This window comes from Bombina bombina, chromosome 3 (assembly GCF_027579735.1).
Source record: "Bombina bombina isolate aBomBom1 chromosome 3, aBomBom1.pri, whole genome shotgun sequence".
Taxonomy (NCBI): Eukaryota; Metazoa; Chordata; class Amphibia; order Anura; family Bombinatoridae; genus Bombina; species Bombina bombina.
The window spans coordinates 921695346-921711791 of NC_069501.1; the positions used below are offsets into that span (position 1 = coordinate 921695346).

General features: G+C 39.3%; 1 protein-coding gene across 1 annotated transcript in view; it reads right to left on the bottom strand.

The window, feature by feature from the left end:
- The window catches only part of TDRD3 (tudor domain containing 3), a gene marked incomplete in the record, with an annotated part of 1228671 nt that overhangs the window by 1200416 nt on the left and 11809 nt on the right, over nt 1-16446 (bottom strand).

Consider the following 16446-nt stretch of genomic DNA (forward strand, 5'->3'; position numbering starts at 1 on the left):
AACATAATAAGTATATTGCCCCACTTCCCTCACCCATACACTCCATACGAGGCCTACTCCTGGGACTACCAGACATTCATCTTAGCACATGGTCTAATACAGGTATAGTCTCCTTAAAAAGACTTTTATGACAATAAACAGCTAAGAACACACGCATCCATGTTAACACTGCCCACACTGACCCCTAAGTTCCAATTCGACCTATTGAGAATACAGACTCTGATGAGATCTTGGGGCTTCTTGGAAGGTGAATCACGTGATCTCACCCCTTGGGAGCTACGATGGGAAGCAAATCTTCAACTATATAAACCCCTATCGGTGCATTATTAATGTTTGCTCGAGGAATCTATTTCACTCAAAACAATACATATGGAGGCTTGGGAAAGGGATCTACAACTCACGCATACATCGGAGGAGTGGGTCGGAGCAATAGCTCTCACCAAGCAAGCCACTCACTGTGTCCCCCTTTATGAGCTATACTTTAAAATAATCACGAGATGGCACCTAGTGCCTACTAAATTACACAAACTCTTCCCAGAACACTCCCCTATGTGTTGGAGAGAATGTGGAGAAATTGGCACTCCACTTCATGTCTGGTGGACCTGCCCAAAACTAGACAGTCTTTGAAGCAAAGTTGAAAAGATTTGTAAAGATCTGGAGCTACTAGATACGCTAACCCCGGCCCTTGCAATATTACACCTCGGAATAGGAAAACTCCCCAAACAAAACTTGCTCTTGTGCATCCTCACTTCCACTAAACAACTTATCGCAAGAAACTGGAAAAAAAAAGCAACCTCCTAGATAGCAGGGTGTGATAGATAGTGTAAATCATATCAAAAACATGGAAAACTATGTCTTTAGAGAGCGTAGACGACTGACTGATTACTGCTTAATATGGGAACTGTGGGAATCTCTCTGGGCACATAAAGCTTCACTAACCAGGCTAGCCAATTAAATCACAGGAGTAACCTTAGAAGCCGATTTCTCTGCTCCTTGTACCCTCCACTCCCTAACGCTTAGTACCTTTCCTATGAATTACCCTACTAACCCACACACACATATAAGCCAGGTGCGGGGACTGCTAGATGAATAATGCAGTCTCCCTGACCAATATGCCTAATAGATTGAGACTACTTATCCATTACTCACCCCTACTAGGATTTACAATGACGGATTAGCTAGATACCCTAGTTGACTACGCCACTAACTCAAAGGTCGCCCCATATTTGTCTCTTAAATGGAAAATAGAAGGACTAGAGTAGTCCGTAAGTAATTACGAAGGTGGCCTCTGTAAAAACGAGGTTTCGGAAAGCTGTTGTACAGCTTGAACTTATTAAAGATGAATCTTTGTTCTGTTGCAACTATGTCATGTACTCAGTTTTTGAAGTGTATACTGTGTACTATGTTTAACTCAATAAACATTATTTAAAAAAATAAATAAAAAAATAATGGAGTCCAGGCCTGGACCAAATAAAACCTTTCCCTTGAAGGGAAGAGAAAGGAGTCTGGACTTAGAAGTCATATTCGCAGACCAAGACTTTAACCAGAGCACCCGGCGGGCTAGTACCGCAAAGCCAGAGGCCTTTGCATTTAGGCGAATAATTTCCATGTTCGCATCACAGAAAAAAAGGATTTAGCAATTCTCAGAGCTTTCATTCTGTTTTGAATATCCTCGAGGGGAGACTCCACCTCAATGAGTTCCGACAAAGAGCCGCACCAGTAGGTAGCCGCTCCGGCAACCGCGGCAACTGCAGCCGCCGGTTGAAACAAAAATCCTGTATGTTGAAATATCTTTCTCAGAAAGGTTTCCATTTTCTTATCTATCGGCTCTCTGAACGAAGAACTATTCTCAAGAGGTATAGTAGTATGTTTAGCAAGCGTAGAGATAGCATCATCTATCTTAGGAAAGGAGCCCCACAAATCCAGTTGAGAGTCCAGGAACAACTATTTAAAAGTAGACGAGGGGGAAAAGGAAGAACCAATTCTTCCCATTCGTTCTTAATAATGTTCGCCATCTTAACCGGCACAGGAAAAGTTAAAGGAATTTTCCTGTCTTCGTAAACTGTCTAATTTAGGTATCATAAGTTCTTCAGGCAGTGCGGCCTCTGGAACCTCTAACGTAGACAAAACCTCCTTTAATAAAAAACGCAAGTGCTCAATTTAAAATCTAAAGGACGGTTCCTCTGCGGCAGGAGGCATAGACGCCAAGGATTTCGACCCAGACAGTTTAACCTCTGAAGCTACAGAGGTTAACTCATCATCAGATAACAGGGACATAATAGCTAAATCTGATAAATATTTAGATGACTCCGGGTCAGGAGATGTAAGGCTGGCTGTGAGATTTCTTTAAATTGGACCACAACTTCAGATGCTGAACAGATAGTTCTAAATATATGTTTTGTTTCACCTTTGAAATAGACCTTCTATATGGGAGAGAGGTTTTTTTAACATTAGGTGATTTAATAGTTGTATAGATATTACACGCTGTCTGTACCACACAGAAGCAGAGTGAAAATAAGATGACTAATATAGTTAATAAGTTGGAGTCTGCAACAATATTAAAGTCAAATAGATAGCAGTGGCATGCAAGTGATTTTACATCCAGTTTAGAAATATACAGTGTTACCTTTGTATTCGTTACTTTTTGAGAGTGGAGTCTTTAGTGACGACACAAAGGGGAGGAGCCAATGTCCATAACCGAAGAGGATAGTTTCACCGATACCTTCGGTAAGTTGGTTTTATACGGCTTGAAGTTGATGCCAATGCCTGCTACCATGGATTATAAGCAACAAAGTTATTTTGAACACTTAAAGGAAAATGAAATGATTTACCTCTGGTAGTTGAGAGTTCAGCTTGAAACAGTGATAACCGGAGACTTCAGTGAAAACACAGTAACAGTTATTGTCAGCATTCCAAGATATAATATATAAATATAAAGAAATCATCCAGCGATATTAGTTGAACATAGATATCCAAATCCTCTGTAGTAATTAGAGGTGGTGTAGGAACAAACAGAAACGGCAGGAAAAGTTCCGGGGATTAATCCTCTAGCCAGGAGCTCAGTGAAAACAACCAGTTGAGAACACAACCAATTAACAATACTAAGCACCCGTTTCTGTAGGTGTGGAGTTTTTAAAGGAAAAGTGGGCTGGACCAAATAGAGATCATGTCAATCAAGACATGACAATAATCCTGACAGGAGAGCCATGTTTAACCTTTCTCTTGCATTTGTTAGAGCGAGGTAATGCACTGAGGGCCGCAGACATCGCCGTTCGTAACTGCATGGCAAAGTCTGCAGGAAGAAGGCCCCCTCTGGATGGAGGATTAGATGTCCTACGGGGAACTACATGTGGAGTGGATAATGTAGCAAGGGTAGTAATCTCACGGGACGCCGAATCCTGAGAGGCTTGTCCCCCTTCTTAGACTTTATAACGGTGTTAAGACATGTGGAACATAATTGAGTGGGCGGGAAAACCACGGCCTCCTCACAATATAAATAGGCATGATTTAGTACAGAAGGAGTACCTTCTAACATGTCAGAGTCCTCCATAGCTCCAGCTATACCCACAGAAGGACACAAATAAAAACGTTTGTTATTATAGAAAACTGCACCTTTTTACTCCCAATGGCTGGGGCACTCACCACCTCGTAGACCCAGACAGTTAACAGAGGAAACGCTCTCCTCAGGTTCAAGTCTCAGCCGGAATGGAGAAAATTAACATAGACCACACCCGGTTACATGGATTGCAAGACAGTACTTCCCCCGTTTTTACAAGAACAGCAAGTTATAGGAGCTCTGCAACACTTTCAAAAACGAAAGTGAAACCTATTTGTTCCAGCCAAAAAACACAGAGTCTATCAGCCCGGGGGGGGGGGGGGGGGGGAAATCACGCAAAACAGCATGTAAATAATGAATACACTGATTAATTAACCCCAACTGTTCAATAAACCCCCTTCAGAGGATATTAACCCTGGATGCTATCAAAGTATAAAGAAGCCACACTGTAACCCTGTTATAGCGTTTTATGTGTAAAAATTGTAACAATCTTTCCTCCAGGATCCATGCTGTGGAACAGAACACAGCCTCAAGTGTGACAGTCTTATAGCATCGTTCCTGACATGGACTTGAGTTAGAGAAAGCAGGCAGTGAAACTCATTTAACACTGATTGCTTAGGAGCTGTTAGCAGTAGTCTGGATGGTTTCGCAGAAAAACTTTCCCTGCATCTCCAGACTCTAACTTTCATCGATACTCTTACTGAGAGGTTGACATGACTACTTAAAACTGCAGTCCTATCTTGAAGGGCAGATACCCTTTTTTCAGGACTCTCCGAATCTTTTGACACTTCTCTGCCACCTCCTAACGTGACAAAAGGCAAAGAATGTCTGTGGTAAATGAGGAAGTGAGAGGGATATTTAAGCCTTTGGCTGGGTTGTCTTTGCCTCCTCCTGGTGGCCAGGTGTTGTATTTCCCAACAGTAAGGAATGAAGTTGTGCCCAGGCGAAATACCAAGTGTAAGAAGCTAAGCGGCTGAGGCGCAAACTTGGGCGGTGCTTTCATCACATTGCCAAGCGAGACTGCAGGAATCCAGCCAGAACATCTCCGGTGTAAGTAATACGAAGCACCTTTTTGTCTGTTTTTTCCTCTTTGGTTATTTTGAATCTCTTTGTAGCATCTCCTGGCACTACTGCTATCTGTATCGTCTGCATTTCCTGGGACTCTGTTAGCGGTATTGCTCATCACTCCGTCCACAATTCAGATAATTTGTGGATACACTCCTGGGGATACTACACCTTTTACTGTTATAAGTTTGTGCACCGAGTGTGACAAACTATGTGCAATTGGATTCTTTTGTAACAAAATGTATTTGATATATGTGATTCTTTTGTTAAATTATAAAAACAAATTAAGAACAATGTATGATATATTAAATTTATTTTAAATTGATATTATATTGCCGTTTGGATATCACCAATTTAGCTACTTTGTGTAGCGCAGACAGCTCCTTCTCTCTGATTAAAGAGTACTCGTATGTACTAAGTGGAATTGTACACTGGCAAACAAAGATTGAGTTCAATAGATCTGAAAATGGAATGACAGGGGTCGACAAACTTTAACATTTAAGAGCCAGTAAGAATATTAAGGAGTCAGACATACTTTTAGGAGCCAGACCGCGGAATTTATATATAGCTATATGGCGAACAAATCAAAGTTAGGAGCCAGGGATAAAATTCTAAGAGCCAGTGGCTCCCTGGCTCCTGGGTTTCTCAAGCTCTGTAGTTGGCTACTCAGTAGTATTAGCAACCCTGTCACCAGGGACACACAATGCAAGAGCCCGGTCACCTATATCCTTAAAAATATCCATATACACAGTTTTTAATTTTATAGTCTTGTCTACCGATTTTTTGTTGCTGATTTCTTTCATGATTTACCAGTTTACTTACATTATCAAATTTGCTTCATTCTCTTGCTGTCCTTTGTTGAAGGAGCAGCATTGCACTACTGGCAGCTAGCTGAACAAATCTAGTCAGCTAATCACAAGAGACAAATGTGTGCAGGCACCAATCAGCAGCTAGCTCCCACTAGTGTGGGATATGTGCTTATTCTTTTTCAACAAGGGATACCAAGAGAACAAAGCAAATTTGAAAATAGAAGTGAATTTGAAAGGGTCTTAAAATGACATGCTCTGTCTACATAATGCAAGTTTAATTTTGACTTTCCTATCCCTTTAACTGATTCGTGCAGAGCATATGCACAATACATTAAATTATCACAAAGTAGGGAACAATTTAACCAAGAAAAGGCATTAGCAAGCTAACAAATTATTATTCAGTACAAAAGGGACTATAACAAAAACAATAAAATGTAAATTTTTGTAACCAAGAACAATTGTAGCAAATAAGAATAAGTAAGGATGGTAGAACGTTGTCCTTACAAGTCTAACTGTTAGAAAAAAGTGAACCAAAGGTTTCATTATTTAGTCCTGTTTTACTACATTTTGCAAATTAAACTGTACTTCCATTAATACTAAAAGCATTCAAAAAAGGAGAATGATTTTACAGTCAATTATACTAAATAAACAGTATTTTAACTAAGAAAAAAAGCACTGCATTAGTACTTCACTGCTGAAACAGAAATATTATGTTGCAAAATTAAAAGAAATGTAGCATAATCATAAAGACAAAAATGGTTTGATATTAAAACCCTGCAAATAATTTCTAGTTGTTGTGGATATTATCAACAAAGGAGGATTTACCTTACGGGGATCAGAAATGATCTAACTTGGAAATCAGATGAAATTAAAAAAAATTTTTTAAAAAAGGGGAGGTTTCTCTCATTTTGTAAGAGCCAGTGAAGGTTGAATAAATAAAGACTCTGACTTCTGACATTTGTCAAGACCTGCATCACACAAAATATGAGTACTACGCAAATTAAGCACATGTGGACAACTTGGAGATAAAATATATGAATTTCCCATAGGGCTAAATTATTTATGGCAAATTAACAAATAATGCACAAAAAAAATAAAAATAAATTTAGCCTTGAATCTTAAAAGTTACCATAGAATGGCTGAGATCCAGGCTCAATCTTCTTTTCAAATTGGCAAAATGTGCTAAGATCGTGCATAAAATCAAGAACATATCCATGAAATCTCCATAGATAAACAATAGCAGTACATTGAGTTGTTTCAAAGAGCTTAGTGACTTTAAATGTGGCACTGACATAAGACTAAGGGCCAGATGACGAGTGGAGCGCAAAATAACGCTTACGCGAGTGCAATCTTTGCACTCCACTCAGTAATACCAGTGCGCGCAAATGCACTGGTATTACAAGTTAGGTGCAATGCGAAAGCGGCTTCACGTTCGCATTGCACTGAAGCAATTCGCTCATGGGAGCGCACTTCCATAGGCTCCAATGGGAGCCTCATTCTCGTATAGTGCAATACTGTGAAGGGAGTAAGCCGCAAAGCGATGGGCAGCAAATTTAAATATATATGTATATATACACATATATATTTATGTTTATATGTGTATATATACAGAAATGTATATGTATGTAAGCCTATACATATATACAGAATTTTCAGAGAACACACAGTGCTCAATGACCGCAATGTAAAGGCACCCCACACCCGCCTACTTTAAGGCCTTCAAACTGCTTTGTGCAGTTATTTTCTTTATAAAAAAAAAAAAAATATCTGATCTCTGGTTAATTTTCGGAGAGCTAATTGCTACCTCAAGTTTGAGGTAGCAATAATCAGCACTTCTAATGGCTGGTTATTTATCACGCACCCATAAACGGGCCAATCTGCACATTTTTAGGCAAGCGATAAATTAGTGTTCCGCTTGTAATCTAGCCCTAAATGTGCCCCAATCAACTGTGTTATTATTGTGAATGGAAAGCGTCTAAGAGCAACAGCAGACCAGCTAAAAAGTGGTAGACCCTGCAAACTCACATGCCGGGCTGATGAGTGCTGAAGAGCGTATTAAAATAAATTCACCTATCATCTGCTGCATCAACTACTACAAAATTTCTGGAAGCAAGGGGTTTTCATGGCCAAGCAGCTGTACAAAAGCCTAATATCAATAATTGCAATGCTGAACGTCATGAGCCCTGGACCTTCACTGTCTGGCAGTCTGGGTGTAGCACATGCCAGGAGAATGTTACCTTCTGGAATGCACAGTGCATACTGCAAAGTGAGGTGGGATAATGTACAAAGCAAGGCCCATGAAGACATGGTTTGACAAGTTTAGAGTGGAGGAAACTAAGTGGCCTGCATTAAGCCCTGACCTCAACACCACTGAACACCTTTGGGATGAACTGGAAAAAAAAAACACGTTCATCCTTTGGAATTACTTGCTTTTCTGCATGAATTGGTCATAAAATGTCAGCTCATCTTCATCAAAGTCACAAGTATAGACAAACACAATGTGCTTATGTTAACACTACACAAACATTTATAATATTTCATGTCTTTATTGAACACATCATTAAACAGTAGAAAAAAGTGGAAAAAGTGAACACTTGGATTTATTAGCTACTTGACCCTACTTTGGCAGCAATAACCTCAACCAAGTGTTTCCGGTAATTGCGGATTAGACCTGCACAACGTTTTGTAAGGAAGAGTGGTCCAAAATTCCTCCTGATCTGCTTTAGCTCAGCCATATTCTTAGGATATCTGGTATAAACAGCTCTCTTGAGGTCATTCCACAGCTTCTCTAGCCCTAAGGTCTGGGCTCTGACTGGGTCGCTTAAAAAGGCAGATTTCTCTTTTTTTTTTTTTTTTTTTTTAAGCCATGCTGGATTTACTTTGATGTTTAGGATCATTGTCCTGCTGCATCACCCAACTTCTACTGAGCTTCAGCTGGCACATAGCCACCCTGATATTATCCTGTAAAATATCTTGATAAAACTAGGGAATTCATTTTTCCCTCAATGATGGCAAGTGGTCCAGAAGCAGCAAAGCAGACCTGAATCATCATGCTCCCTCCAAAGTACTTAACTGTTGGAAAGATATTTTCAGGTTGCATGCGGTGCCCTTTTTACGCCATAATAGTGCCGAGTGTTCTTCCCAAACAACTAAACCTTAATTTCATCAGTCCACAAAACATTTTACCAATAGCATTGTGGAGTGTTAAGATGGTCCTTGGAAAACTTCAGGTGCGCAACAATGTTTTTTTTGAGAAAGCAGCGTCTACCGTATAGTAGACTCATGAACAGACCTGTCAACCAGTTCCAATGATTTCTTCAAGTTTGTAGCTGTCACTCTAGGCTTCTTTATTACCTCATTAAAAAATTGTGCAGTGTGCCTTTGAATCATCTTGGCTGGACGGCCACTTCTTTGAAATGTAGCCACAGAACTAACTTGTCTCCATTTATAGACAATTTGTCCAACAGTGGACAGATGAATATCTAAGCTCTTTGAGATACCTTTGTAACCCTTTCCAGCTTTACGAAACAGTTCTTGATCGCAGGTCTTCTGAGAGCTCTTTTTTGCAAGACATAGTTCGCATCAACAGATGCATTTTGTGAATAGCGAACTCAAAATGTTTGAGTGCTTTTTATAAGTTAAAGTAGCTCTAACTCACACCTCCAATCACGTTTCAATAATTGGACACCAGGTTTGCCATTTTTCAAATCTAATTAGCTTTTGTTGAAGTCATTAGCCTAGGGTTTCAAATACATTTTTTTGAACCTATACTGTGAATATTTGAAAGATATATTCAATATGTATAAGAATAATACAATAATTTGTGTGTTATTATATAAAACAGATTGTGTTTGTTGACTACTGTAACTTAGATGAACATCAAACCAGATTTTAAGACACATTTATACATATAGTTAGTTCTAAAGGGTTAACATACTTTTTGCTGCGTGCATATATACAGGGAGTGCAGAATTATTAGGCAAGTTGTATTTTTGAGGATTAATTTTATTATTAAACAACAACCATGTTCTCAATGAACCCAAAAAACTCATTAATATCAAAGCTGAATATTTTTGGAAGTAGTTTTTAGTTTGTTTTTAGTTTTAGCTATTTTAGGGGGATATCTGTGTGTAAAGGTGACTATTACTGTGCATAATTATTAGGCAACTTAACAAAAAACAAATATATACCCATTTCAATTATTTATTTTTACCAGTGAAACCAATATAACATCTCAACATTCACAAATATACATTTCTGACATTCAAAAACAAAACAAAAACAAATCAGTGACCAATATAGACACCTTTCTTTGCAAGGACACTCAAAAGCCTGCCATCCATGGATTCTGTCAGTGTTTTGATCTGTTCACCATCAACATTGCGTGCAGCAGCAACCACAGCCTCCCAGACACTGTTCAGAGAGGTGTACTGTTTTCCCTCCTTGTAAATCTCACATTTGATGATGGACCACAGGTTCTCAATGGGGTTCAGATCAGGTGAACAAGGAGGCCATGTCATTAGATTTTCTTCTTTTATACCCTTTCTTGCCAGCCACGCTGTGGAGTACTTGGACGCGTGTGATGGAGCATTGTCCTGCATGAAAATCATGTTTTTCTTGAAGGATGCAGACTTCTTCCTGTACCACTGCTTGAAGAAGGTGTCTTCCAGAAACTGGCAGTAGGACTGGGAGTTGAGCTTGACTCCATCCTCAACCCGAAAAGGCCCCACAAGCTCATCTTTGATGATACCAGCCCAAACCAGTACTCCACCTCCACCTTGCTGGCGTCTGAGTTGGACTGGAGCTCTCTGCCCTTTACCAATCCAGCCACGGGCCCATCCATCTGGCCCATCAAGACTCACTCTCATTTCATCAGTCCATAAAACCTTAGAAAAATCAGTCTTGAGATATTTCTTGGCCCAGTCTTGACGTTTCAGCTTATGTGTCTTGTTCAGTGGTGGTCGTCTTTCAGCCTTTCTTACCTTGGCCATGTCTCTGAGTATTGCACACCTTGTGCTTTTGGGCACTCCAGTGATGTTGCAGCTCTGAAATATGGCCAAACTGGTGGCAAGTGGCATCTTGGCAGCTGCACGCTTGACTTTTCTCAGTTCATGGGCAGTTATTTTGCGCCTTGGTTTTTCCACACGCTTCTTGCAACCCTGTTGACTATTTTGAATGAAACGCTTGATTGTTCGATGATCACGCTTCAGAAGCTTTGCAATTTTAAGAGTGCTGCATCCCTCTGCAAGATATCTCACTATTTTTGACTTTTCTGAGCCTGTCAAGTCCTTCTTTTGACCCATTTTGCCAAAGGAAAGGAAGTTGCCTAATAATTATGCACACCTGATATAGGGTGTTGATGTCATTAGACCACACCCCTTCTCATTACAGAGATGCACATCACCTAATATGCTTAATTGGTAGTAGGCTTTCGAGCCTATACAGCTTGGAGTAAGACAACATGCATAAAGAGGATGATGTGGTCAAAATACTCATTTGCCTAATAATTCTGCAGTCCCTGTATATATTTTTTTTTTCCCTTTAAGAAAGAGCTTTAATAACTTGAGGGAGGAATAAAAACCATCAGTCATTCTCTTATATTTTTATAGTCTCCTTAGCCATATAGGGCTAGATAACGAATGGAGCACAAACGTTTGCGCGCAAGCAATAAGGGGATTTGCGCTCATCAAGCTGAGTTGAAAGTGAGCGAGATCGCTTAAGCACAAATCGCAATTTACACTATAACAATTAACGTGACTCCCGAGCTCTGGTGAACTCTTTTGCGAAAGTAAAAAGTTGCACACAACACATCAAAAATACATACAATCATAATACCATCTAATAAAATTTAAGGAACTTATTGAATAAAGTCTGGAAGCAAGAAAGCTTTAGCTCTTAAATATTTTTATTTAAATTCTTAAAAGGTATTTAAATGAATCTATTCTATCCTTGACGGTTTCAGACTTCACATTAATGAAACATTGCAACGACTTGCAATTAGACTGCAGCAGAAGTAGGTAATGTAAGATCTATTTGTCAGTGAAAAAAAATGTCACTGATATCTGTTCCTTGAATATTTGTTTTATTGCTCCAGGATGTTGTTCTTGATAGTGTACAGACATAACTGAAAGAATATGCACATAAACTTTTGTTACTGAAACATACTTTCAGTTAATTGCTAAAGCAGTAAAGAAAATTACATTTACAATTTAATTTGTGTTTCCTACCAACAAGGTTCTATTAAGATATGTAATCCTATGAAAGATGATACAATTATGTAAGAGCTGGGAAGTTTAAAAGGGACAGTAAAGTCAAAATTAAATGTTTAAGATTTATAGAGAGTGCAACATGCAATATTATAAATTTTGCTTTATTTTCTTGGTATTTTTTAATGAAGAGTAATGTTAGGTAGAATACATATGTTTTTAGCAGTATATATCTTTGCAAAAATGTATACGATTGCTATAAACAGTGTTCCCAACACTGTTGCCAGATGGCTAAAGACAAGTGCACGCTCCTTAGTTCACTTAGGATTAAGTTTAAAAAAGGGTACAAAGAAATGACTAGACCATTTTTAAAATTTCTTACCCTTAAAGAGAAGGGCTATTTTTACATTTCTGCAGTGTTTAGCTGTAATTTTCCTCTTACTCATTTACTGTACCCACACATATTAAATACTGTTTTTCTCACCATTAAATGGACTTTCTAAAGATACCATTATTTTCATCATATCTTATAATTTACTATGAATAAAAATATGAGGGGGGAAAAAAAAACAACACACTTTTTCTAACTTTGACCCCCAAAATCTGTTACACATCTACAATCACCAAAAAACACCCATGTTAAATAGTTTCTAAATGTTGCCCTGAGTTTAGAAATACCCAATGTTTACATGTTCTTTGCAAGTTATAGGGCAATAAATACAAGTAGCACTTTGCTATTTCCAAACCACAGTTTTTCAAAATTAGCGAGTTACATTGGAACACTGATATCTGTCAGGAATCCCTGAATAACCCTTCACATGTATATGTTTTATTTTAGTAGACATCCCAAAAGTATTGATCTACGCCCATTTTGGTATATTTAATGCCACCATTTCACCGCCAAATGCGATCAAATAAAAAAAAATCGTTCACTTTTTCACAAACTTTAGGTTTCTCACTGAAATTATTTAGAAACAACTTGTGCAATTATGGCATAAATGGTTGTAAATGCTTCTCTGGGATCCCCTTTGTTCAGAAATAGCAGACATATATGGCTTTGGCGTTGCTTTTTGGTAATTAGAAGGCCGCTAAATGCCGCTGCGCACCACACATGTATTAAGCCCAGCAGTGAAGGGGTTAATTAGGGAGCTTGTAGGGTTAATTTTAGCTTTAGTGTAGTAGACAACCCAAAGTATTGATCTAGGCCCATTTTGGTATATTTCATGTCACCATTTCACCTCCAAAAGCGTTCAAAAAATTGTTTTCTTTTTTTACTCATTTTTTCACGAACTTTAGGTTTCTAACTAAACTTATATACAAACAGCTTGTGCAATTATGGCACAAATGGTTGGAAATGCTTCTCTGGGATTCCCTTTGTTCAGAAATAGCAGACTTATATGGCTTTGGCGTTGCTTTTTGACAATTAGAAGGCCGCTAATGCCGCTGCGCACCACACTTGTATTATGCCCAGCAGTGAAGGGGTTAATTGGGTAGCTTGTAGGGAGCTTGCAGGGTTAATTTTAGCTTTAGCATAGAGATCAGCCTCCCACCTGACAAATTCCACCACGGATCCCTCCCAAACAGTTCTCTTCCCTCCCCCACCCCACAATTGTCCCCGCCATCTTAAGTACTGGCAGAAAGTCTGCCAGTACTAAAATAAAAGGTTTTGTTTTTTGTTTTGTTTTTTAAAAAAAAATATTTATTCAGCTGTGATGGACCGCCCCTTAGCCCCCAACCTCCCTGATCCCCCCCCCCACAAACAACTCTCTAACCCTCCCCCCGCTACCTATTTGCCACCATCTTGGGTACTGGCAGCTGTCTGCCACCAAAAACGTTTTTTTTATTTTTTTATTTTTAAAAAAAATATAGCTTTTGCTATATAGTGTAACTGCCCCCCCTAAATACCCCCCTCCCAGATCCTTTGATATTTTTTTTTTATTTCCCCCCTTCCCTCTCACCTGCAATTCAGGGATCATTGGTGGCAGTGGTTGCTGCACCCCCGCAGCCTCCCAGCACCCGGCGTGCACATTGCACCAACAGGAACTGGATGCCGGGTAGCGATGGGCCGCCCACCCGCCTCCCTGCTAAGCTCCCACCCACCAACGATCGGCACCATCGCTACCGATGCAGAGAGGGCCACAGAGTGGGTCTCTCTGCATCGGATGCTTGAAAAAGGGTATTGCAGGAGGCCTCAATATCGAGGCATCACTGCAATACGCTGAGACCTGCTGGAAGCGATCGCAATCGCTTCCAGCACTCAATTAGACCAAGGACTTACCAGGTACGTCCATTGTCACTAACAGACAGTTTTTGCAGGACGTACCTGGTACGTCCTTGGTTGTTAAGGGGTTAAAGGGACACTGAACCCAAATTTTTTGTTTCATGATTCAGATAGAGCATGCAATTTTAGACAACTTATTTACTCCTATTATTTTTTCCTTACATTCTTGCTTTTTCAAATAAAGATACCAAGAGAATAAGTTTAGATGCCGGCCCATTTTTGGTGAACAACCTGGTTTGTTCTTGCTGATTGGTGGATACATTCACCAACCAACAAACAAATGCTGTCCAGGGTCTGAACCAAAAATTGTCTGGCTCCTTAGCTTATATGCCTTCTTTTTTAAATAAAGATAGCAAGAGAATGAAGAAAAATGTATAATAGGAGTAAATTAGAAAGTTTCTTAAAATTGCATGCTCTGTCTGAATCATGAAAGAAAAAAATTGAGTTCAGTGTCCCTTTAAGCTTAATGTTGACTTTACTGTCCCTTTAACCCCTTACGGACCTGTGACATACACAGTGGTGAGGGAGGGTATAATAGTGCAGTCCCACCGCTTGCGGTGGGAGCCCCGCTACTGTAAGTAAGAAAACCATTAACGACCGGCAACGTACATGGTATGTCGTGGTCATTAAAGGGTTAATTATAAAGAATAGGAACACATTTCTAAGTAAAAGCTACGACTGTTGCTTTAAGGAAAAATGAGAACATAAATCTGCCTAATTCTGGGAAAAGAATGGCTTTATTTTGCACTTAAATTTACCTCTATTATCTAATTTGCTTCTTTCTTTAGATATCCTTTGTTGAAGAATTAGCAATGCACATGGGTCAGCCAATCACATGAGGCATCTATGTGCAGCCACCAATCAGCAGCTACCTAGCCTATCTAGATATGCTTTTCAGGAAAGAATATCAAGAGAATAAAGCAAACTAGATAATAGACGTAAATTAGAAAGTTGTTTAAAATTGTATTCTCTATCTGAATCATGAAAGAAAAAAAATGGGGTTTAATGTCCCTTTAATACATGCCACACATACTAGAGAAGATGATTAAATAGTGACCTCACATTAATAACTCAAAAAACTCACCTCAGTCAACATATTATATAATTATGCGTCAACTCAAACACAAAGAGTTTAAAAAGGCAGCTTTAGTTTGTTTTCGGGTTTTTTAAATGCAGATATCGGAAAAACATGATACAACGAGCTGCCCCGATTAATGGGTATACTCCATGCACCATTTTGCCTGTCAATCCAACTACTGCACCAAAGGATACTTACATAGCCCATGGATGTGTTCTAGGGGTGCCAATCTGGTTATTTACCAAACAGATGCCTATATGTTCATTGTTTGTATTTTTATTTTTAATTAAAAATATTAATTGTACCCTTATATTATATAAGAAACACTAAAAAGGGACACGATAACAAAACAAAAAAAATTGTTTCAAGATTCCAATGGAGACAACAATTTTAAACAACTTTCCAATTTACTTTTATTATCTAAATTTGCCTCCTTCTCTTGGCACCCTTCCTTGAAAAGCATATCTCATCAGGCTTAGGAGCAGCAATGCAAAGGTGACCCCTTCTTAACAACCAGTTAGTCATTGTGAGCAGATGCTAGCTGCACCTAAATTTAGCCCAGTGTGACTGGATCCTTTCTATGCTGCATGGCTGGGAACAATAAGTCCCAGAATGCTGCTCGGATATTGAGGGAAAGACACGGTCACGTGGAGGACGTTGGAGCTGAAAATGCTGCACTATAGCCAGGTGCCTGCTCTACTTATTACAGGTATACCCCGCTCATACAGCGGGTTAGGGACCGGAGGCCTACAGTAAAGTGAAAAACGCATTAAAGTGAAACAAGGCGGTTTTTGCTTTCTTTTCCACTTGCTAGTGTGTTTAAAAACATGTTTAAACATATTAGGGGTGCAATAGTGCTATGTTTAGTTTAACACTAGCACAGCATTCAATAAAAACTGTACCTGTAAAATAGTGACAATTACTGTAGTAAAATTTGCCAGACTACAACACAGACACAGATTGCACTGTAATGCTGTAAACAGAGTGAACTGCGCATAACAAAATGGTGCCAATCACTTTTCTCGCAATCTCACGATGATTACAGCACTGTTTTAAAATCCTTGGAGGTTGAGCTTCAGCTTCACAAAGCACTGTATTAGCGAAGGTCTATAAAGTGAGGTTCACCTGTACATGTTTCAGCTTCAAATGGTGAAGAATACCTGCACAAACCAGCCACAAGTTTTGTTTACACCAGTGGGAAAAACAAGTTAATCTGGAACTGGACTGGTTGTTGGTATCCATGTCACAGAGCAGCACTTCTCAAACTACTTTACCGCTTGTGTTCACTGCCACTCCATGTCACAGAGCAGCACTTCTCAAACTACTTTACCGCTTGTGTTCACTGCCACTCCATGTCACAGAGCAGCACTTCTCAAACTACTTTACCGCTTGTGTTCACTGCCACTCCATGTCACAGAGCAGCACTTCTCAAACTACTTTACCGCTTGTGT